The 25721-nt window shown below is 36.2% G+C and overlaps 1 protein-coding gene and 1 pseudogene across 3 annotated transcripts in view; one reads left to right on the forward strand and one right to left on the reverse strand.

The window, feature by feature from the left end:
- Window positions 1–25721, forward strand: part of BAZ2B (bromodomain adjacent to zinc finger domain 2B) — a 321736-nt gene that overhangs the window by 36570 nt on the left and 259445 nt on the right. Inside the window, exon 1 of one of the 3 annotated variants that reach the window (XM_058694265.1) lies at window positions 16099–16119. The exons of the other annotated variants lie outside the window; for them this stretch is intronic. The gene's annotated coding sequence lies outside the window, so the exon portion shown is untranslated. Of the gene's footprint in view, window positions 1–16098; window positions 16120–25721 lie in introns of those variants that run through there. 3 annotated transcript variants of the gene reach the window in all.
- On the reverse strand, window positions 14998–16337 carry LOC131490485 (small ribosomal subunit protein eS1-like; annotated as a pseudogene).

Below are 25721 nucleotides of genomic sequence, written 5' to 3' on the forward strand. Positions count from 1 at the left end.
ACCAACTGAGCGACCCGGATGCCCCTTGATAATGGCCATTCTAACAGATGTGAGGTGTACTTCATTTTGGTTTTGATTTGCATCATTCTGATGATCCTTGATGTTGAGACACCTGTTGGCTATCTGCATATCTTTTTGAAAAAAATACTCAGATTCTCTGCCCATTTTTTAATTAGGTTTTTTGTGTGTGTGCTATTGAGTTGTAGTTCTTTATATATTTTGGATGTTAACTTCTTATCAGATATATGATTTGTAAATATTTTCTCCCACGCAGTAGGTTGCCTTTTCATTTTTTTAAAAGTTTATTTATTTATTTTGAGAGAGAGCGTGGATGGGGGAGGGGCAGAGAGAGGGGGAGAGAGAGGGTCCCAAGCAGGCTCTGCTCTGTCAGCATGGACGAACTGCGAGATCACAGCCTGAGCTGAAACCAAGAGCCAAAGGCTCAACTGATTGAGCCACCCAGGTGCCCCCTCTTTTTTTTTTTTTTTTTTAAATGATGGTTTCCTTTTCTGTATAGAAGCTTATTAGTTTGATTTAGTTCTATGTGTTTACTTTTGTACCTGTTGCCTTTGATTTTGGTGTCAAATCTAAAAAATGATTCCTAAAGTCAATCTCAAGGAGCTTACCACCTATGATTTCTTCTAGCACTTTTATGGGTTTAGGTCTTATGTTCAAGTCTTTAATCCATTTTGAGGTGATTTTTGTATATGTTGTAAGATAGTGATCCAATGACTTTCTTTTGCATGTAGCCATCCAGTTTTCCCCATACCATTTTTTGAAGCGATTGTCCTTTCCCCATTGTATATTCTTGCCTCCCTTGTCATAAATTAGTTGGCCATATATGCATGAATTTATTTCTGGGCTTTCTATTCTGTACCATTGATCTATGTGTCTTGGTTTGTTTTTATGTCAATATTCTACTGTTTTGATTTCTATAGTTTTGTAATACAGTTTGAAACCAGGAAGTGTGATGCCTCCAGCTTTGTTCTTCTTTCTCAAGATTGTTTTGGCTATTTGGAGTCTTTTGTAGTTCCATATGTATTTTAGGATCTGTTTGTTCCATTTCTGTGAAAAATGCTATGGGAATTTAAATAGGGATTGCATTGAACTGCAGGTTGCTTTAAGTAGCATAGAACATTTTAACAATATTAATTCCTCCAATCCATAACTATGGAATATTTCTTCCATTTATTTGTGTCTTCTTCAGTGTCTTACAGTTTTTAGTGTACAGGTCTTTCACCTCTTTGGCTAAATTCCTTGGCTTTTTTTTTTCTCTTTTATGTAGTTGTAAATGGGATTCTTTTCTTAATTTCTTTTTGTGATAGTTTGTTATTTGTGAATAGAAATTCAACAGCTTTTGTATATTGATTTTGAATCCTGCAACTTTACTAAATTTATTTATTACTTCTAGTAGTTTTTTGGTGCAGTCTTTAGTGTTTTCTATTTATAATATCTTGTCATCAGCAAATAGAGACAGGTTTACTTTTCCATTTCCGATTTGGATGCCTATTATTTCTTTTTCTTGCCTAATTGCTCTGGCTAGAGTTTTCAAACTGTTGAATAGAAGTGAGGAGAATGGGCATACTTGTCTCTCTTTTGCCTTGTTTCTGATCTTAGAGGAAAAAGTTTTAGCTTTCACCATTGAGAATGATGTTTGCTGTGGGATTGTCAGATATGGCCTTTATTATGTTGAGGTACATTCCCTTTATACCCATTTTGTTGAGATTTTTTTAATCAAAAATGGATGTTGAATTTTGTCAAATGCTTTTTCTACATCTATTAAGAGAATCATGATTTGTATCCTTCATTGTATTAATGTGGTGTATTATGTGATTGATATGTGAATGTTGCAGCATCCATGTATCCCAGGGATACATCCCACTTGATCATGGTGTATGATCCTTTTAATATATTGTTTATTTTGGTTTGTTATTTTTTTTACGTTTATTTACTTATTTATTTTTATTAATTTTATTTATTTTTTTAAATTTACATCCAAATTAGTTAGCATATAGTGCAACAATGATTTCAGGAGTAGATTCCTTAGTGCCCCTTACCCATTTAGCCCATCCCCCCCTCCCACAACCCCTCCTGTAACCCTCTGTTTGTTCTCCATATTTATGAGTCTCTTCTGTTTTGTCCCCCTCCCTGTTTTTATATTATTTTTGTTTCCCTTCCCTTCTGTTCATCTGTTTTGTTTCTTAAAGTCCTCATATGAGTGAAGTCATAGGATTTTTGTCTTTCTCTAACTAATTTCACTTAGCATAATACCCTTCAGTTCCATCCACGTAGTTGCAAATGGCAAGATTTCGTTCTTTTTGATTGCTAAGTAATACTCCCTTTGTGTGTGTGTGTGTGTGTGTGTGTGTGTGTGTGTGTGTACACCACACCTTCTTATCCATTCATCCATTGATGGACATTTGGGCTCTTTCCATACTTCAGCTATTGTTGATAGTGCTGCTATAAACATTGGGGTGCATATGCCCCTTCAAAACAACACACCTGTATCCCTTGGATAAATAGCTAGTAGTGCAATTGCTGGGTTGATTTTGGTTTGTTATTGTGTTGAGGATTTTTGCATCTCTGTTCGTCGGATATATTGGCCTATAATTTTCATTTCTTCTAGTGTCCTTGTTTGATTTTGTTATCAGGGTGATGCTGGCCTCATAAGATGATTTTGGGAGTGTTTCCTCCTCCTCTTCTATTTTTTTGGAAGAGTTTAAGAAGGTCATTTTCTTTTTTCTTAATGGAATAAATTTATAAGCCTGGAGTTTTTCCCCCCCTAAACTGAAACTCTCATACCAACTGCTTTCTTGGCACTTATGCCTACATGTTTATGAGGCATCTCAAACTTAAGATTCTCAGTGTTAAAGTTGGAGGACTGACATTACCCAACTTTAATAGTTATAATAAACCTACAGTAATCAAGGCAGTATGGTATTGGCACAAGAATAGACAGATCAGTGGAACAGATTGGAAAACCCAGAAATAGATCTACATCAGCATAAGCAATTGATGTTTGACAAGGCAATAATAAAATGACGCAAAGATAGTCTTTTCAGAAAATGGTGCTGTAATAATAACTGGACATCCACATGCAAAAATGAATCTAGACACTGACTTTACATCCTTTACAAAAATTAACCTAAAATGAATTACATACCTAAAAATTAGAAGGCAGAACTGGGGCACCTGAGTGGCTTAGTCAGTTAAGCATCTGACTCTTGATTTCTACTCAGGTCATGATCTCATAGGTTTGTGGGTTCATGCCCTACATCAGGCTCTGTATTGTCAGTGCAAAGCCTGCTTGGTATTCTCTCTCTCTCTCTCTCTCTCTCTCTCTCTCTCTCTCTTCTTTTTCTCTGCCCCTCCTTGGTCTCTCTTTCAAAGAAATAAACTTATAAGAAAAAAGAAAAGAAATGAGTTTGAGTCCCATGTCGGCCTCTGCACTGATGGCACAGACCCTGCTTGGGATTTTTCTCTTCCCCCTCTCTCTCTCTCTGCCCCTTCCTGGCTTGCTCTCTCTCTCTCTCTCTCTCTCAAAAAAAAATAAATAAATAAAAACAAAAAACAAAACAAAATAAAAAACCTCAACAATAAGAAAACAACCTAATTTTATTTTATTTTTTTTCAAATGTTTATTTTTGAGAGAGAAAGTATGCGAGCAGGGCACAGAGAGAGGGAGACAGAGAATCCAAAGCAGGCTTTGTGCGATTAGCACAGAGCCTGATGCAGGGCTCAAACTCACAAATCATGATACTGTGACCTGAGCCAATGTCAGACACTTAACCAACTGAGCCACACAGGTGCCCCTAAACAACCTAATTTTAAAAGAGTCCAAAGATCTTGAAGCTCACCAGAGAAATCATGGTGGCAAATAAACACATTAAAATGCTCTACATCATATGTCATCAGGGAAATGCAATCTGAATCAACAATGATATACTACTACACATCTATTAAATTGTCCAAAATCTAAACATGGACAACATCAAATTATGGAGAGAATTTGAAGCAACAGAAACTCTCATTGATTGCTGGTGGGAATGCAAAATGGTACAGCCACTTTGGAATACAGTTTCACAGTTTCTTACAAAATCAACCATATTCTTACCATACATTTTAGCAATCACTCTCCTTGGCATTTACCCAAATTTGTTGAAAACTTACGTCCACAAAAAAGCCTGAAGTTTCTTTCATGATTGCTAAAACCTGAAAGCAATGCAGATGTCCTTTAGCAGGTGAATGGATAAATAAACTGTGGTGCATCCAGAAATGGACTGTTATTCAGTATTACAAAGAAGTGAGTTATCAAGCAATGGAAAGATATATATGGAACCTTAATTGCTTATTACTGAGTGAAAGAAGCCAATCTGAAGAGGCTGCAGACTGTATGATTCCAAATATATGACATTTTGGAAGAGGCAAAACTGGAGATAGTAAAAAGATCAGTGTAGGCTAGAGGTTAGAAGAATGGGAGGAATGAATGGGAGGGTGCAGCACAAAGGGTTTTTAAGGCAGTGAAACTACTCTGTATGATGTTATATTGGTAGACACATGTCATTATATATTTGTCCAAACCCATACGATGCATACCAAGAGCAATCCCTAATGTAAACTGGACTTTGCGTGTTCTTAGGTTGTAACAAATGTACCACTTTGAGTATGTTGATAATAGGTATGCATGTTTGGGGCCAAGGAAATCTCTGTACCAACCCATGAGTTCTGCTGCGAACCTAAAACTGCTCTAAAAAATAAAATCTGTAAAAGCAACTAACCAATCAACGAACCCATACATATAACCAGAGTTTTTGCAGTGGCCTACAAGGCCCAACCTGATCTTCCTTACAGGGCCTCATGTCACTTCTTACTACATATACTCTGTATAGTATACTCTGGGCCTAACTACATTAGCCCCCTTGGTATTTCTTGTATAGGTAATAGGTAAAACATTTGCGTTTATGGGGCTTCTGGGTGGCACAGTCAGTTAAGTGTCCGCCTCATGGTTTTGGCTCAGGTCACGATCTCACAGTTTTGTGAGTTCGAGCCCTGTGTCAGGCTCTGTGCTGACAGTGTAGAGCCTAGTTGGGGTTCTCTCTCTCTCTCCCTCTCTCTCTTCCCCTCCCCCACTTGCATTGTCTATTTCTCTCAAAATAAATAAATAAACTTAAAAAAAAAGAAAAACATTTGCATTTGCTATTCCTTCATATAACCATATGGGTTGTTCTCAGCTCTTTCAAACAATTGCTTCAAAGTATTCTTCCACATGATTCTTTTCTTTAACACCCTAACCCACATTGCAAACTCTCCACCCTGCATTCCCTATCCCTTTTTTGCTGTATTTTTTCCTTTGGCACTTAAGGCTTTCACATATTTTTATTGAAGTTTTCTCTCCTGAAGAAACCAGAATTATTTTTGTTTTTCTTTCTACCAAAAAATAGCATCTAGACAGCATTTGGCATATGGTGTGCCCTGAATATGTTGTGTGTGTGTGTGTGTAGGGGGGGGGGGGGAGTACATCAATCTCATTGTACGATTACTATTGATTTACTCATCTTTATTCCACTTGACTAAATCTTCCTGAGAGGCCAGTGCTGCAACTTCTGTGTCTATTTCTTTAGTGTTTAGCACACATTGTTGTATTACATATGTTCAGTTATTAAAAGAATATACTTCTCACTTTACACAGGTATAATCATAACAGAATTACACATTGGATTTTTTTCTTTATGTTATAGGTACATTTTTGGTTGTTATGTGTTCTGCATAATTATACACATTATTTTGTTAACTTTCAAAACTCGTATGAAATCATGCAGGCAAGTCATAAAATAGATAACACTGAAAAATCTTCTTGGGTTGATAGTCATTTATTATTACAAGCATTTAAGTTTTCTAACTTGTATTTTTAAAGGCAAGGTCTCAGTGAATATCCTAGTAAATCTTTAATTCAGTGACCTAGAGATACATCATGTTATAAAAAAAGGCATGAAGTTTAATATTTACAAAAGAGCCAATATATCTCCATTATGAAAAGATCCACTTTAAATAGTGTGAACTACTCTATACTCTAGTACATCTATATTTTTTTCTTGGCTACTTGTTTTATTTTAGAAAGGTATGTTTGTACTGGAAAAAGTTAAATCTGTGAAATGTATTCCCCTTCACCCTGCCAATTGCCATTTCCAGAATCACTCTTAAAAACTTTGCTGTGTGGGGTGGTGCCTGGGTGGCTCAGTTGGTTGAGCACCCAACTCTTGATTTTGACTCTGGTCATGGTCCCACAGTTGTGGGATTGAGCCCTGCAGCATGGAGCCTGTTTGGGATTCTCTCTCTCTCTCTCTCTCTCTCTCTCTCTCTCTCTCTCTCTCTCTCCCCCTCCCCTGCGCTTATGTGCTTTCTTTTTCTGTCCTCCACTCCTGTGCTCTCTCTTTCTCTCTCTAAAAAAATAAAAACAAAAAAGTTTGCTGTGTATTCTTTCAGAACTTTTTGTATGCATGTGACTACATATATACAAGAACTAAAAAATCTAGCATATATATGTATTATTCTGTAGTTTATCTTTTTTATCTTGTGTCACAGAAATCTACCATATCAGTATATAGAATGTCTTCTTTATAAAGATCACACTATGCTGTATAATTAATTATTCCTCTAGTGACAGACATTTAGTTTGTCTCTAATTATGAGAAATGGTGGTTATACAAAGTTACATACTTTCTTTTCTGCAGTACAGTGCATTATGATTCTTCAGAGAGGTAAGTGGTGTGCAGAATTTCCTGAACTTACTTCACCAATAGAACCTTTATTTTCATGGAGCATGTAATTCTTTCAAAGAGCCTGTCATATCACTGATGCTCCATTAAATATATTTGGAGCTCTCGTCAATCTTCTCATTTTACTTATAATGAAATTGAGACTGAGTAAATGGAAAATTGGAACCATACCCTCAGTTTCTTGACTGTTGTTCCGTGTTGCTCCTGATGCTTTAAATTTAATCATCATTTAGTACTTTTTCCTGAATTCAAATAGGAAAGTTAAGCACTAGAATTTTTTGTAAGGGAAAAAATAGTTTTCATGTATTGATACTAGGAAAAGTTAACATTTGTATGTCCTTAGGTTTTTCTTTATATCAGCATGGGATATCTCAGTAGATAATTAGTGACAAGTGAAGACAGGTTAGATTTCGATCAGTTTGATACAGGTTTTCTTAAATAACTTAAAGTCCTCTGACATAAATGGACTAGTTCCTTTCTCATGTTTGAATAATTCTTTCAATTACTTGAAAAGTAAGAGTCACTTGAAAAGCAGTGTTAAGTTTGATTGTGCCTAGTAAATTTCTTAGCTCTTTCTTTTGCCTTTCTCTTCCTCATTCAGGTTCCTAGTTTTATTTCTTGTAGTATATAAGAAGACTGTGGTCATAATGTTGGAAATGTTTTATGATAGAGATACTGTTGAATCTTTTTGCCATAATTGGTCTGTCTGTCTTTTCCTTTCCTTGAGTTGTCAGGTTCCTCTAATCTTAGGGTACATTCAGAGTATGTTTTCTTTTCCTTATGTAATAATGTTTGTTTGGATCAGTTCTTTCGTGCGGTGAAAACAATCATTGGAGGAGGAATTTATATTCCTCTTTCAGTAATTGTTTATAAAATTATTTGAATAATGAAAATAGATTTTTTTTCTGATTATAAAGGTAATGAATACTCATATAGAAAGTTTAAGTAATACATGAAGAATTTATGTAAGATAGTTAAGTCACTTAAAATCCTATCTGGAGGTAAGCACTTTAACACTATAATATTGAACTTTCTTCTCTATAAGAATACATAACACATTTATAAATATAAGGTCATACTCTGTTGGCTTGTAATTTTCTCTTTTAGTCAAGAAAGTATGTTGTGGAGCACTTTGCTTCTTATCAATATAGAGAATATAAATCACTTCTTAATGACTACAAAGTCACTTTATGGATATACCCAAATTGCATTAATGCTCATTAATAGACATTTATTTATTTATTTATTTATTTATTTATTAATATGAAATTTATTGCCAAATTGGTTTCCATACGATACCCAGTGCTCATCCCAACAGGTGCCCTCTCAGTGCCCATCACCCATTTCCCCCTCCCTCCTACCCCCCATCAACCCTCAGTTTATTCTCACTTTTTGAGTCTCTTATGGTTTGCCTTCTTCCCTCTCTGTAACTTTTTTTCCCCCTCCCCCTCCCCCATGTTTCTCAGGATCCACATAAGAGTGAAAACATATGGTATCTGTCTTTCTCTGTATGACTTATTTCACTTAGCATAACACTCTCCAGTTCCAACCACATTGCTACAAAAGGCCATATGTCATTCTTTCTCATCGCCAAGTAGTATTCCATTGTATATATAAACCACATCTTCTTTATCCATTTATCAGTTGATGGACATTTAGGCTCTTTCCATAATTTGGCTATTGTTGAAAGTGCTGCTATAAACATTGGGGTACATGTGCCCCTGTGCATCAGTACTCCTGTATCCCTTGGATAAATTCCTAGCAGTGCTATTGCTGGGTCGTAGGGTAGATCTATTTTTATTTTTTTGAGGAACCTCCATACTGTTTTCCAGAGTGGCTGCACCAGTTTGCATTCCCACCAACAGTGCAAGAGGGTTCCCATTTCTCCACATCCTCTCCAGCATCTATAGTCTCCTGATTTGTTTATTTTAGCCACTCTGACTGGAATGAGGTGATATCTCAGTGTGGTTTTGATTTGTATTTCCCTGATGAGGATGACGTTGAGCATCCTTTCATGTGCCTGTTGGGCATCTGGATGTCTTCTTTAGAGAAGTGTCTTCATTAATAGATATTTTGAATGGCTTCACAGTTTTCCAAATTATGAGGAGTTCCCTCTTGAACATTTTGTAAATTTGGCTTTATGCTCTTGTGGTTATTTTTATAGTGTAATTCCTAAAAGAGAAATGGCTGGATCAGAATTTTGGTTATTGTTAACAAACTACTTTCCAAACAATGGTAACAACTTATACTCTCTCTAAAATTGTATGAGAGCATACTTGCTGCTACACCTTCAAAAAAAAACAAAACAAAATACTTTTTGTGGGGGTGTCTGGGTGGCTTAGTCAGTTAAAGTGTCTGACTTTGGCTCAGGTCATGATCTCATGGGTTTGTGGGTTCAAGTTCCGCATTGGGCTCTGTGCTGACAGCTCAGAGCCTGGAGCCTGCTTCATATTCTGTGTCTCTCTCTCTCTTTCTGCCCCTCCCCAACTCATGCTCTGTCTCTCTCTCAAAAATAAATAAACATTAAAAAAAATTAAAAACCAAACAAAAAGCTTTTTTTTTTTTTCTTTTTTTTTTACCCTTTGATGATCTGGTTGGTCCATAATGATGACTCAAGATTGTTCAAATTTGTATGTCTTTGATTATTAGTCAGATTTAATATATTTCCATGTAATGGACACTTTTTTTTTTTTTTATAAGTGAACTCTACACCCAATGTGGGGCTTGAACTCACGACTCAGAGATCAAGTGTCCCCTGCTCTACTGACTGAGCCAGCCAGGTGCCCCTTAAAATGGCCGCTTTTATTTTTTCTGTATATTATCTGTTAGCATCTTTTACTTATATTTGTATTATACTATTAGGACTTGGCATATATTTATTTCATCCTCACAAGAATTCTTTGAGGTAGGTTCTATATCTGTTCTGTTTCACACTTGAGGAAACTGAGATGTGGTTAAATAACTTGCCCAAGATGACAGAGCTAGTGTATGGTAAATGCAGGATTCAAATCCATATTTTCTGTACTCTCAGTAAGGTCAGCCAGATTTACTTGAGATTCTGAATATATTTCATGATTATAATTTAATTTATGAATTGGTAATAATTTGAAGCTATTTGTTTTTCAGGAATTTAGTAAGTTTCTAGATCTTAAAGCAAAAATATTTTACTAATGTTTTTAAGTTTTGGTCCTAACGTTTTAGGCTGCCATTTGTAGATTTAGCTTAGTGTCCTCCTAACTTTATATGGTCTAAAAACAATTCCTATGAATGAAGGAAGATGTAGAGATTATTTTCCTAGATCTGGATGTATTTTTGAAGCTTTTGTATCTAAAATACATATTACATATCCATATTATAGTATTTTTTTCTTTTGAAATTTTGATACCTTAAGTACATACTGGTTCACTATAAGGGTTTCATAATCATCTTTTTATACTTTTTGTAGATTTGGATCTACTGTCCCAATTTCTATTCTGTTAACGTGGTTTTGAGTCTTAGAATTTTAGAAGTGAAGGATCTTGAGTCTGCATTCCTCATTATACAAATTAGGAACCTTAGACATAGATTTGTAAGTTAATTAGTGGCAAATGCTGTGGTTCAACTCTAAACAGCAATTTTACTTATCTCATTTGGGGCTTTTGGGTCCTTGCTTCTTTTTGGCTAAAGACTTATTAAGTATTACCAAGTTAATTAATACTTCAATCTATTTGTATTCTTTTTTAAAGTTTTTATTTATTTTGAGAGTGACAGAAACACCACAAGTTGGGGAGGAGCAGAGAGAGAGAGAGAGAGAGAGAGAGAGAGAGAGAGAGAGAGAGAGAATGAATCCCAAGCAGGCTCTGCACTGACAAGGAGCTTGATCCTACCATTTGTGAAATCATGACCTGAGCTGAAACCAAGAGTTGGACACGACCAACTGAGCCACCCAGGTGCCCCATATGTACCTTTATATTATTTTTTTTAAATTTTAGAACATGAGTGGGGGAGAGGGGCAGAGAGAGAGAGAGAGAGAGAGAGAGAGAATCTTAGGCAGGCTCCACACTCAGCATAGAGCTGGACACGGGCTCGATCCCACAATCCTGGGATTATGACTTGAGCCAGAATCAAGAGTTGGACATTCAACCAACTGAGCCACCCAGGGACCCCTATTTACCTTTATATTCTTAACACATAACTTCGTGCCTAGAATATGAAAAGCACTTGGTAAAATGCCTATTGAATTGAGTTTTTTATTTTTGAGAGAAAGGTGAGGGGAAAAGGGAAGAGGGGCAGAGGGAGAGAGATTCTTAAACAGGTTTCATGCTGAGCGTGGAGTCTGATGCCAGGCTCAATCCCATGACTCCCGGATCATGACCTGGGCCAAAATCAAGAGTCAGATGCTTAACCGACCCAGCCATGCAGGTGCCCCTGAATTAAATTTATTTATGTTTTTTTTTTTGTTTCCATTTTTATTTTATTTTCTCTCCTCTTGAATAATTTAAATTTGTTTTCTACCGCATTTTCTTTAGGTTTTATTGTGATCACTCCTTTTATTTCATAGCTGATAGGTACTCGTATACTGAACAAGAACATAGGTGTTCTTCCTGAGTCCAGTGTCCTTCTGGAATTCTTTGCTGAATTAATAAATGCAGGTGAAAACTTAAATAGTATTGCATCAAATTATAAACATGTAGATTTTTAGAATCTGAACTAAGATGCTATTTAGTTCTAAGGTCTCATGTAACAGTATAGGATAGAAATGACAAAATGGCAGAAATGTGTAAATTTGTTAAGATTAATTTGGCAATAATTATATAGCTTTGTAGCTGAACGAAATTTCTCAGAAATTGGTTTAGGCAGGCTTCAAGAAGGAAGGCAGTTTATAATTTCTGGTAATATAATATAACCGTTCAGAACTTTCTCGTGAAGATCAATGCTGGTGGTTCAGGAGCTTTATACAACGATAGTCTATGTAAAACACCATGAAGTCAATATCAGGGGTTTTGGTAGTTTGCTTAGTCTCAAGTTTTAAGAATAGATAGATAACTAACCCATATTCCAGTGATCATTCACTCATTGTTAGTTTTTTAACTTCATTGCCAAATCACGCATGCATACTATTAATTGAATTCTTAGGAATGCACAAAAGACTGAAATGCTGACAGCCAATCATGGAAGTTGATTACCTGTGTGCAGATAGTCTTGAAGTAGAAACTAATAGCCAATAGAAAACGTAGTCATTCTTTGCTTAGTTCTTTTGAATTCACTTTCTGAACTTGTTCTTTTTTTAGAAGTGGTTCTGACTTATCAGTGATTTAGAATCACTGATTTAGTGACTCTAAATCACTTTGTCACTAAATTCAGAGTTGTAGGTAGTTAGCTGGTTCCTAGGCTCTATGAAAGATACTATGCTTATGAGTCTTGAGAAACAGGGGCACCTGGGTGGCTCCTTGGTTAAGTGTCTGACTCTTGATCTTGGCTCAGGTCATGATCTTGCAGTTCATGAGTTTGAGCTTTTGTCAGTGCAAAGCCTGCTTGGGATTCTTTCCCTCTCTCTCTACCCCTCCCCTGCGTGCACACATGTGTGCTCTCTCTCTCTCTTAAATAAACTTTGGAAAAAAAAGACTCATAAGAAACAGACATGAATGACTCTATGCTTGATAGCAAAGACCATATAACATGATGGACGTTATAGAAATATGAACAATACACTATTTATATAGACACATAAATAATAACCATAAATATCCATAAATAGATATGCTAAGTATTGCAGGATGCCAGAGAAAGGAGTGGTTAATTTTGACTGGAGGAAATGGATGCATAGATGGATGTGTAGACTTAGACTGTGGTCCGTGATAATAGTCCTGAGGAATCTTGAAATCCTGTTGAAGGTTGTAATAGTAGTTCCTAGAGTTTGGAAGGGTTTAGGGATAGAGATGCAGGAAAACTTGAAATTAATTGTTGCTAACCCACTCTATTACAGTATGTCTTTTACTCCCATCACTCCATTGAAACTGTTCTTCTTGAGGAAGATCACTAACAATTGTTCATTGCTAAATTCTTTGTGGGAATTTTTCAATTCTCATGGATGATTTCTCTGTAGAAGTTGACATATTGATATCTCATTACTTCTGTATTTTTGTTTATAAGTGAAAATGGCTTTTTTCCTTCTCTTATGTTCTTTGTTTAAAAAAAAAAAGTTCAGGTAATACAGAAATCTCACCATCCAGAGATAATTACTAAATGTGTTGGTGTAAATTATTACACTTATTCCTGTACCAGTATATACAAATATCCTACTGAGCATTTTATTTTGGGAACCTGTTTTTCATTCAACTATATGTCATGAATATTTCTGTATCATAACATATCAAACTATATCATTTTAATGGCAGCAGAATATTCTGTTTTGTGGATATACTCTAATTTGTTTAACCAACCTCTTATTTCAGGAAATGGAAGCTTCTAGTTTTTTACTATTACAGAAATTGTTGAGAAATGTGTGTGTGTGTGTGTGTGTGTGTGTGTGTGTGTGTGTGTGTGACCATTTTCTTAGAAAATAGTTATTGGATCAAAGAGTATGTACATTAAATTTTATCAATTTTGGTAGATTATTCCTGTACAAAACTTGCACTAATTTGTATGAGAGTTCCCTTTTCCTGATACTTTTAATCCTTACCAATCTAATAAGGAAAAAGTTGTATCTTACTTAGATTTGTATTTATTAGGTAAAGTATTAGAGGTAAATAATAGGGCTGTTTTTTTGGTATGTATTTTCTCTGGAATTGTCCACACATATATTTTGTCTACTTTTCTTTTGGGTGCGTGTCCTTTTTTTATTCATTCATAGGAATGAAACTTTTACCACATATGTTGAAAATATATTTTTAACAATTTGTTCTTTACTTTTTAATCTTGTGTGAATAATTTTGTATACATTTAACTATATACATTTTCCATGTGAAAAAATTTTATTTTGTAAGTGCTACGATCTCTTTCTTTTCCTGTATGGTTTATAGCTTTGGTATTAGAATACAGGCCAACCTGCTAGAACAAAGAGACCAAAGCTGCAGTGGCTTAAATGAGATAAAACTTTATTTCTCTTCCATGTAACAGTTTAATAGGGAGTGGTCCAAGAATGGCTTTGACACTCCTACTATGTGAATTCCATCTGTGAATCCAAGGGGATGGTATTAGTTGTCACTTTCTTCCAGCATCAGGAAGGGAGAAAGAAGTGGAAGGTAGACCTGTTTAAAGAATATAACTGGGAAGTTGCACATATGACTTTGTTCATATGTGCTTGTTTATAACGTTGTCACAACATTGCAAGAGAGCATTGGGGAATGAAACTGCTAGCTGAGGGGGAGGTTCCCAGCTCAATCCGGGTTTTTGTGTGATTCTATCCTCCAGCTAGAAATAAGAGAATGGACATTGAGGGATAATGAGCAGTGTTTGACACAGACGCCACCTCTAGAAGGAGGCCATTCTCTGTGCTAAGGTGATAAAAATATTCCTGCTGATATTTTAAAATGTCTTTTTTGGTCTGATTTGGAAATCTAGAATTGTGAGTTACAGATCATTTAATTTTTCTCCCAGATTTTTAGCCCATTATCCCAATATTATTTATTGAATGCTTGTTCCTTTTTTCACTAATTTGAAATATCACTTTAAAAATACATATTAAGGGCATAGCACTGGGGTGGCTCAGTTGGTTGAATGTCTGACTCTTGATTTTGAGCCAGGTTATGATCTCATGGTTCGTGAGTTGAAGCCCCATATTGGGCTGTGTGCTGACAGTACAGAAAGTGCTTGGGATTCTCTGTCTCCCTCTCTCTCTGCTCCTTGCCCACTTGCTCGCTTTCTCATAAAGAAATAAATAAACAAACGTAAAATATATATAATATATATACATATATTTGGGGTGCCTGGGTTGCTCAGTTGGTTGAGTGTCCGATTCTTGATTTTGGCTGGGATCATGATCCCAGGGTCATGGGATCAAGCCCCACATTGGGCTCCATGCTGAGGGTGGAGCCTGCCTGGGATTCTGTCTCTCCCTCTGCCCCTCCCCTGATTGCCTGCGTGTGCACACACACACACTCTCTCTAAAATTAAATAAATAAAAAATAAAATATATATTAAACTCATTAGGACTCATTTTGTATTCTTTGAATTATGTCTTTCATATTCTTCTGTTTTTAAACATCGCAAATAAGATTTCTTATTTCTCACCATTAAATGTCTAAATTTTGAATTCTTGGAGTGATGGCTCATGTTTATCAACATGGTCAAGTGTAGCACCAGTCTTATAAACAGTAGCTTTTCCAGAGGTACTACCTTCACAATGAAGTGCCATGAGCTTTCCCAATTCAAACTTAGGCTTCTTTAGCATTTTTACTTCTCTAACAAGGACATCATGGAGCAGATAAATAGACTGACAAGCCTTTTCTTTCCTTTTTTTTTTAATGTTTATTTATTTTGAGAGAGAGAGTGAGCCTGATTGTGAGTGGGGAGGGGCAGAGAGAGAGAGAATCCCAAGCAGGTTCTGTGCTGTCAGTGCAGAGCTGGACGCGGGGCTCGATCCCACAAACTGTGTGATTATGACCTGAGTCAAAACCTAGAATCAGATGCTCAACTGACTGAGCCACCATGGTGCTCCTGGCAAGCCTTTTCTATGTCTTTTCCAATTGTTAGGGTCAGGTGTAAGGCAGGGTAAAGATAGGAGTCAGAGGCTAAAAAATTTTAGCAGTCAAAGGCTTTATTTGGGAACTAAGGTCTTGGGCGAGGTTTTGTGACTCAGGGAGAGAGAGAAGAGTCAGGGAAGTCGCCCCCAGGTGTGGTGGGGTGGGGTTTTTAAGCTGCAGCGGTTCAGGGTTTAGGTCCGGGTGGGCCTTTTTCCCCCTGTCAGGTCGTGCTGTCGCTCGGTGATTGGTTGACCTCCAATTCGTTCTGGCAACTACTAGGGGCTTTTCATTGGGTTGAGCTGGCAAGATGGCCGTCTCCTCTACTGTGGTTCCAAGGACATCCTAACACCAATGCTGTCTGGAATCGAGTTATTGACCATTTCTTTCAGTTCACCTGTCTGCACCTCTTAGGTCATGATTTCCATCATCTTTTTCCAAATTTGTTGGTGCTGAGCATAAAAAGTCTTCTGAATCTGATTGTTGCATTTTTTAGTAAAACCAACACAAAACAGACAAAATAACTTTTGGGAGTATTGACATCAAAACATGACCTTCAGTCATGTAATGCCATTTTTTGACCATGGAACACATTTTTTTATAGGTAAGATCCATGCCATGGAAATTAGGCAGTTTTTGCCCTGAACATCCTCAGTTCTAAATGTACCTTCATCATTCTGCAGGTAAGCAAGGCTTAATTCATAAACATGACACTCAAGGCCATCAGATGCAATTTTGGTTCCTTGAGCTTTTGTAATTAGTGTTTTTTCAATGTTACTTTATTGAACATAGCTGGTGCTTTCACATCATACCAATCTTTCTTAGAAGATGGATCAACCACTTTTTTCTTGGCTCCCTTTTTGCTGCCTTTTGTAAGGTGCTTGTTCTTGCCAATTGCCATGGCACTGCTCACGGAGGCAGAAGGGTTTCTTTCATATTCTTATTTCTTCGTCAATACCTTAATTTTAATTGTTAGCTGTATAAGTTTTCGTGTTTATTTTTTTTTTAAGATTATTAACTTATTTTGAGAGAGAGCTAGAGAGTGCACGAGGGACAGAGAGAGAGAATTCCAAGCAGGGTCTGCACTGTCAGCACAGAGCCCACCATGGGGCTTGAACCCACCAAATGTGAGATCATGACCTGAGCCAAAACCAAGAGTTGGACGCTTAACCAACTGAGCCACCCAGGCACCCTAAGTTTCGATATTTCTTAGGACAGACCTCTCATCTTTGCTCACTTATTTCAGAATTCTTATGTTAGTTGCTTTTCTCAGGTATGTTTTGACCATTTTTGTCAAGTGACAGAAAATAATCCTGTGAGTTTTGATTAGAGTTGAATTCACAAATTTTGATTCATTCTATTTTTATTTCATTTTATAACTTACTTTACAGAGAGAAATTTTCCTGGGTGTAGAAAGCAGTCTTTCATTCTTGTTTCCTGGTGTGTGTCTTCTTCATTAATCTTTTACCTACTGTGTTTATTTCATACCTTTTAATGACAAAATTTTTGCCTGCGGTTTTCTTCTAGATGAGTCGTCTTCATGTAAGGGCAGATTTATAAATAATTACTATTTGCTTAACAATATATAGGTGGATCCTTCTTGACTTCCTTCTCTGTTTATCTGTATACTGTTTTGTATCCTGAAGGCTTTGATACTATAGATTTATTCTGTCATTTAGTTCATCATTCAAAAGCCTGAGAAGTTAGGGAGGGAACTGGTCTTTGTTTTTGTTGATTGTTATTTTGTTTTCTTTGTGACCATTGCATTCATATGTAGACTCCTACCTTTGGTAAAACTGCCTGCCCAGGTCCCAATTCTGTTTTTATTCCCATTTTATTTTCTTTTTAAAAAAATATTTTATTTTAATTTTTTTAAAAAAATGTTTATTTTTTCATATATATTATTTTTGTTTTAAGGAACTTTGTTGTTTTTTTAAATAAATTTATTTATTTATTTTGAGAGAGAGAGAAAGCATGAGGTGGGGGGGTGCAGAGAGAGATGGGGAGAGAGAGAATCCCAAGTAGGTTCCACACTGTCAGTGCAAAGCCTGATGCAGGACTCGAACCCATGAACTGTGAGATCAAGACCTGAGCCGAAGTCAGATGCTTAACCAACTGAGCCACAGGTGCTTTTTTTTTTTTTTTTTTTTTTTTTAAATTCTCAAGTTAGTTAACATACAGTGTAGTCTTGGCTTCCAAAGTGGAACCTAGTGAGTCATCACTTACATATACACCTACTGCTCATCCCCAGAAGTGCCCTCCTTAATGCCCATCACCCATTAAACCCCCCCCCCCCCATCAACTCTCAGTTTGTTCTCTGTATTTAAGAGTCTCTTCTCTTTTGCTTCCCTCTCTGTATTTATCTTATTTTTCCTTCCCTTCCCCTATGTTCATCTGTTCAGTTTCTCAAATTCCACACGTAAGTGAAATCATGTGATATCTGTCTTTCTCTGACTGACTTATTTCGCTAGTTATTCCTCCAATTCCATTGTGCAAATGGCAAGACTTAATTCTTTTTCCATCGCTGGGTAGTATTCCACTGCATATATATGTATACACACACACACACACACACACACACACACACCACATCTTCTCAATTGATTCATCAGTTGATGGACATTTGGGCTCTCTCCATAATTTGGCTATCGTTGATAGCACTGCTATAACCACTAGGGTGCATGTGCCCCTTGGAACCAGCATTTTTGTATCCTTAGGATAAATTCCTAGTAGTGCAATTGCTGGGTCATAGGGTAGCTCTACTTTTAATTTTTTGAGGAACCTCCATACTGTTTTCCAGGGTGCCTACGCCAGTTTGCATTCCCACCAACAGTGCCATAGGGTTTCCTTTTCTCCACATGCTCACCAGCATTTGTTGATCTGCAAGTTGTTAATTTTAGCTATTCTGAGCAGTGTGAAGTGGTATCTCATTGTGATTTTAATTTGTATTTCCCTGATGGTGAGCAATATTGAGCATCTTTTCATGTATCTATTTGGCATCTGGGTGTCTATTATGGAAAAGTGTCTATTCATGTCTTCTGCCCTTTTCTTCTATGAATTATTTGTTTTTTTGGGTGCTGAGTTTGGTTAAGTTCTTTATAGATTGTGGATACTAACTCTTTATCTGACATGTCATTTGTAAATATGTTCTCCCATTCTGTCAGTTGCCTTTTAGTTTTGCTGATTGTTTTCTTCGCTGTGCAGAAGCTTTTTATCTGGATGAGGTCTCAATAGTTCATTTTTGCTTTTACTTCCCTTGTCTTTGGAGACATGTCAAGTAAGAAGTTGCTGTGGCGAAGGTCAAAGAGGTTGCTGCTTGTATTCTCCTGTAGGATTTTGATGGTTTCCTGTCTCACATTTAGGTCTTTCATCCATTTTTGAATTTATTTCTGTGTATGGTATAAGAGAGTGGTCCAGTTTCATTTTTCTACATGTTGCTGTCCAGTTCTCCCAGAACCATTTGCTAAAGAGACTCTCATTTTTCTATTGGATATTCTTTCCTGCTTTGTTGAAGATTAGTTAGCCATGTATTTGTGGGTCCATTTCTGGGTTCTCTATTCTGTTTCATTGATCTATGCATCTTTTTTTTGTGCCAGTACCATACTGTCTTGATGATTACAGCTTTTAATACAGGTTAAATTCTGGGATTGTGATGCCTCCAGCTTTGGTTTTCTTTTTCAACATTTCTTTGGCTATACAGGTCTTTTGTGGTTCCATACAAATTTTAGGATTGTTCTAGCTCTGTGAAGAATGCTGGTGTTACTTTGATAGGGATTGCGTTGAATATGCAGATTGCTTTGGGTAGTATTGACATTTTAACAATATTTGTTCTTCCAATCCATGAACGTGGAATGTTTTTCCATTTCTTTGTGTCTTCTTTAATTTTTTAAATAAGCTTTCTATTGTTTTCAGCTTACAGATTTTTTTAGCTCTTCCTTTTTAAAACTTTTTTAACGTTTATTTATTTTTGAGAGAGAGAGACAGAGCATGAGCAGGAGAGGGGCATAGAGAGAGGGAGATACAGAATCTGAAGCAGGCTTCAGGCTCTGAGCTGTCAGCACAGAGCCCAACAGGGGTTGAACCCATGAACCATGAGATTGTGACTTGAGTGGAAGTCAGACACTGTTTTATCTCCCCCCATTCACATACACGCACCTCAATCCCACCAAGCTGTCTCCCTCCAACTACGGAGATCCTACTGCCACTCCGCAGATTGATTTCCTAGGTGTTGCAAGTGATCTGACCTCAATACAGCTGTGTTTCAGGTATGAGGAAAATCCTAATCCCCCTACTTCTCCACCATCTTAACTTCCTGTTTGTTTAGAGCATGAGTGGGGGAGGGGGAGAGAGAGAGAGAGAGAGAGAGAGAGAGAGAGAGAGAGAGAGAGAGAGAGAGAGAGAGAATCCCAAGAAGTCTCCACACCTTCAGCCCAGAGCTTGACGCAGGATTCAATCCCATGAACCATGAGATCAGTACCCAAAGTCAAGAGTCAACACTTAATTGACTGAGCCACCCAGGTTTTCCTAAAGATTTTATTTTTAAGTAATCTCTACATCCATCATGGGACTTGAACTCACAACCCTAAGATCAAGACTCTCATGCTTCTCAGACTGAGCTAGCCTGGAGCCACTTTACTCCAACTTTAGATTGCCTACATGATGAAAGATAGCTTTGAATATTTGCCTCACTGCCTAAGAACATTTTATCTGATAAGACTGTGTATCCTTATATACTCCCAACTCCTTACCACCCCCCCACACCAATTGCAGCCTGCATTCCTATTATTGTATAGCTGTGAAAAAGCCCTAAGAAGATTGGTGTTTATCTTAACCTGTAGTGTTTCTCCTTATATATTACCAGTTTGAAATAGTCTCCCTGCAACCACATACCAAAATCAGAGCAAGCCTTGACCACTCTTTGGAATCTGAGTCAGAGGTGAATTTTGAGGAGTGTCTATGTTTATTCTCTTCTAGCTGTGCTTTTGCAACAATGCTTTTGATCAAAGTTTTTGCAAGGGTAAGAATATCCCCGTGTAGTGAACCAGTCTTTTCCATGGCTCCCTTCAGTCTTCAGTCCTTGTTTCTAACACATTTGATCCTTTATTTTATTGGTTCTGGATTATAATTACAATGATTCAGGCTAAAAAAAAACTTCTCAGTGAAGGGATTATCTTGAAAGAATCAGAACTGATGTATATTATAACATTATATACTATTTGCTCTCCTGTTGGTTCTTTTTTATACCTGTCCCAAACAAAAAGCTTATATATTTTTTAATTTTTTTTATCTTTTTAAAATTTTAATTCCAGTATAGTTAACATACAGTGTTATATTAGTTTCAGATGTAAAATATAGTGATTCACGATTGCATATATCACCTAGTGCTCATCACAACAAGTGCACTCCTTAATCCTCATCACCTATTTCACCCATTCCCCCTACTTGCTTCCTCTCTGGTAACCATCAGTTCAAAACAAAAAGCTTTTAAAATCACTGTCTGAAAGCTAAACGTACACTGACATAGGCCTGAGTAGACAGCATGCTCCTAGAAAAAATCTGATACAACCACTGGCAATGGGTGTGGGCAAGACAAAGAAAGAATCATCAAACCACTGAACAATAAGATCTACTGGGGATATTCAACAATTTTGGTTGCTGGTTTATAAATGTAAAATATACACACTATCTTCTATAGATTAATTGCTCGGGCAAGAAAGCTGGTTTTTGCCCCATTTTATTAAAAATAAATCTGCCGTGTGTGTAAAAAATAAAAAATAAATAAATAAAATAAAATAAAATAAAATAAAATAAAATAAAATAAAATAAAATCACTGTCTGATTCAGTGGTTCTGGTATAGTAGAAATTTTGGAAGTAGGACATATTTGCTCATTGCAGAGCAGACAAAGTGCTGAGGTATCTATGGTTCTATGAAGTGTCTAGCAGATATTATAGAGATAATCTTGATGATTTAGATCAATTCACACAGTGCTGCTTTTGGTTCTGCATAGCCACCTTTTGTATTTCTTTTCACTTGCTCCTGTGACATGACCAAGAGAAGTTCTTCTCATTCTTTAGGCTAGGGACATGTTAGTGTTTACATCCTCTAGTCTGCTACTTTGCTGTCTATGTAATTTTGGTAAATCATTTAATCTGTCTATAAACTTCAATTTTCCTTTCTGTGATGATACTTTCTCTGTGATTTATGGTTATGTTACAAGTATATATCTTATAGTGTAAGATAGCTTAATGCATTGATACGTTAAGAAATATGAAAAAATATATAAATTATCTTTATAAATTATAAAATTTCATAAAGATAGGCTAGATTTGAGCTAGTATACTCTAAAGCAATCATAGGACACAGTGTTGGATTTCTGTTAGAAGATTCTTTCCTGCCTGCATCATTTCTGTAATAAGCAAAGGACATCAAGCCCTTCCATAAATATAAATTCTAATTTAACTTCTTGTAATATATATTGTATTGTTTATAGAATTATTAATAGTTATATAAGGCAAAAATCAATGATGGTAAATAATGTGAGAAAGCAACATTGTTTCAGCAGTCTAAATATGATATCTGCACAAGTATAGTAATATTGTAGAAGTGAGTTTTTGTCTGAATGTATAACTTCTGATATACTAAATCTCAGATTTTGTAGAGACTTAATATAGAAATGGATGGAAAAAAAGGATTCCAATTCATATGTTCATAATCTGTGTTATCCATATATAATGCTTTCTTCTTATTGGTGTAAACTGAGACTCATATAATAATAATAAATAAGATAAAAATGACAATTGAAAGGAAAATTAAGATTAAAAAATATGAAAGATAAAACAAAAAGTCTACTGAAAAATTAAAACAATGAAGCAGGGGCACCTGGGTGGCTCAGTTGGTTGAGCATCCAACTCCTGATTTCAGCTCAGATCATGATCTCACCATAATAAGATAGAGCCTCGAGTCTGGCTCTGTGCTGGGCATGCAGCCTGCTTAGAATTCTCTGTCTCCATCTCTGTCTCCCTCTCCCTTGCTTATGTGTGCACATGAGTGCTCTCTCTCTCTTGCAAAAAAACAAAACAAAACAAAGCAAACAAACAAAAAACAACCCCAAAACAACAACAACAAAAACAGCAGCAAGGAAGTAAATCAGAAGTAAGAGAAAATAGTTTTAAAAGGATAGAATAAAAATAAAGCATTGATAGAATCCTGTAAGTATCAGACACAGAAGTTGACATTTTATTCTTTCTGGTATTATTGAATTATGTTTGTCAATCACTGCACTGGCTGAGTCAACAGAAAACTCATTCTTTTTGACCCATTAAATGTTAGTCAGTGAGGACTGAATTCAGTGATGCACAAAAACCTGTTTTCAGCATTAATAATATTAATAAACATTGCTAGAGGTAATTTCCACAATTTCTGAATCTTAATTGAAATTACTGACCATATACAGAATGTCCTGATATAATTGACCCCATTATATTTATCCAGTTTCATGAAAGACACAGATCTGTCATTGTTTACAATTTGGGTGTGATAAACTGACAGTGCTTTGAAATTACATGTATTTTTGTATTTTTACATAATTACTTGCTAATAATTGCTTGTATTCTTTAGTGTTATCAATTAGAATTCCATATGTAGCTTCTATGTCTTAGGCACAATTTTTAACTGTTTATTTACATAAATTTCAAGCTGCAGTCAAGCTGCAAGAATAAGAATAGTGTAGAACATCCAGTATAGCTTTTATCCCTTTTTCAAAATTCACCGTTTGTTTTTTCATTCTGAACCATTTGAGAGTAAACTTTATTTTAACACAATTTAAAAATGGGGAGAAAAAAGAACATATGATAGACCTAGGTTTTATATTTCTAATGAACACAGTTGCCTAGAAAAAGTCCTATACATATAATATGTCCTTTAAAAAGATTTGGTAATTGTTTTATAATTATTAGCATCATTATTTTAATTAGTAAATAATGTAGTACAGGAATAATTTTTTTTGAGAGAAAGTGCACACCTGTGGGTGTAAGTAGGGAAGGAGCAGAGGGAGAAAAAGAGAGAGAGAGAGAGAGAGAGAGAGAGAGAGAGAGAATCTTAAGAAGGCTGAATGCTCAGCACATGGAGCCTGTCGCAGAGCTCAGTCTCACAACCCTGGGATCATGACCAGGGCAGAAATCAAGAGTTGGACGCTTAACTAACTGAGCCACCTGTGTGCCCCAGGAATAAATTTTATTCTGTGTGTGACTTGCTTTTCCTATGATGGTGTACTATTACTCTTGTTTACTTCTCACCTACCACCTTGCACCTTGCAGTTTGGAGTTTTAGTCCTCAACATTCTTAAATTGTTTTGATATTTTCTCTTGTGTCACAATAAAAATCAAAAGAAAAGTGATTTAATAAATTGCTGTACTTTAAAATAGAATTTATCCTAGGGTACTGGGCTGGCTCAGCCAGTGGAGCATGTGACTTTTGATCTTGGTGTTGTAAGTTCAAAACCCACATTGAGTGTAGAGTTACTTAAAAATAAAATATTAAGAAACAAGCAAACAAAAAACTCATCCTGCTCTTAATGTTCCAGTCTTATCAAAATGCATATGAAATATAATAAACTCAAGGCGACTGGGTGGCTCAGTCGGTTGGGCTTCCGACTTCAGCTCACGTCACCATCTCCTGCTGCGTGAGTTCAAGCCCCCCTTTGGGAGCTCTGCTGTCAGCACAGAGCCCGCTTCAGGTCCTCTGTCCCGCTCTATCTCTGCCCCTTCCCCCTCTCAAAAATAAAAAATAAGCATTTAAGCAAAAAAAAAAAGAAAGATAGTAAACTCAAAATAGTTGATAACTTACCTTTGAGCGTGGCCTATATTATATGGATACATAGGATTTTTTTGAATTGTGCTTGCTCCTTTGTTGTGGTATTATCCCTTAGTAGAATCAGCCACATTGTCTCTAAATATAAGAAATCTAAACTAGATAATTATTATTATCATATTTATAAAAAGTAGTTTGTCTTCTGTTCCTACCACTGTACTGAAATAGTTCCTTTGTGCATCATGAGTTATATTCTCCTTTTTTTTAAATCCAGTAACCTTGTCTTAGTCCTCATCATCTCATTACCTGTAGTATTAGCAGTGAATCTTGGCCTCTTGAATCATAATTAGTCCATGAAGTGTGAAATTCCCATATATAAAAATATTTTTATTACATTTTAAAGAGCTGTCTGTTGGTCTTCTATCTTCAAGAGAATTTTAGATCCAAATGATTGGCTTACTGCCTGATATATTAGGGGAGAAGTATTAAAAGTAGAGCTCCTGAGGATAGTAAAGTCTCTAAATAATTTCCAGAATCTTAAGCTGAATGAGCTAGTTGGTCTGACCCACAATAGTTGCTTTGGCTGTGCAGTCTGTTGCAGAGCTTTTTTTTTTTTTTTTTTTTTTAATTTTTAAAAATTTTTTTTTTTTCAACGTTTTTTATTTATTTTTGGGACAGAGAGAGACAGAGCATGAGCGGGGGAGGGGCAGAGAGAGAGGGAGACACAGAATCGGAAACAGGCTCCAGGCTCCGAGCCATCAGCCCAGAGCCCGACGCGGGGCTCGAACTCACAGACCGCAAGATCGTGACCTGGCTGAAGTCGGACGCTTAACCGACTGCGCCACCCAGGCGCCCCTGTTGCAGAGCTTTTGAGACAGTGTCTGTGCTAGGGGCTATATTCATTTCATTCATTTAACAAATAATTATTTATTGAACATCTCTTATGGATTAGGTATTGGGAAAACAGTGATGCATAAAACATTTCCTGCTCTCAAAAAGTAGGAAGGGTTACTCAAAATACTTAAAAAACCAAGTGATAACTATAAAGCTTAGACTCCAAAAGTCAGAGAGATGAGGTACAGGTTCTAGTTGCTATTTAAGTGTAAGGCTATTGCAAAAAGTGGAATTTTGTTTTTTAATAACTCCTAACCATTTTCAATAAAGCGTAAAGTTACACAATAATTTTGGAGTCTAGAGTTTGAAGGACCTAAGCAGGTGTTTACAGATCTCCTTTAAACTGTGTTACTTAATAAAGTCAAAGCATTTTCTATTCAGATATGTATATATTCAGAATCCTCTGCATTTTAATTACTATATCTTCGACAAGAGAAATGTCTTCTAGAATAGAGGTAACTGTAAAAGTTGCTAATAGAAACAAAATATTTTTTTGTGTAAGTTTATATTATGGTTTCATAGATTTTTGGGTTTTTTTTTTAAGATTTTATTTTTTAAAGAGTCTCTACACCCAACGTGGG

Source organism: Neofelis nebulosa, chromosome 2 (genome assembly GCF_028018385.1).
Source record: "Neofelis nebulosa isolate mNeoNeb1 chromosome 2, mNeoNeb1.pri, whole genome shotgun sequence".
Classification (NCBI taxonomy): Eukaryota; Metazoa; Chordata; class Mammalia; order Carnivora; family Felidae; genus Neofelis; species Neofelis nebulosa.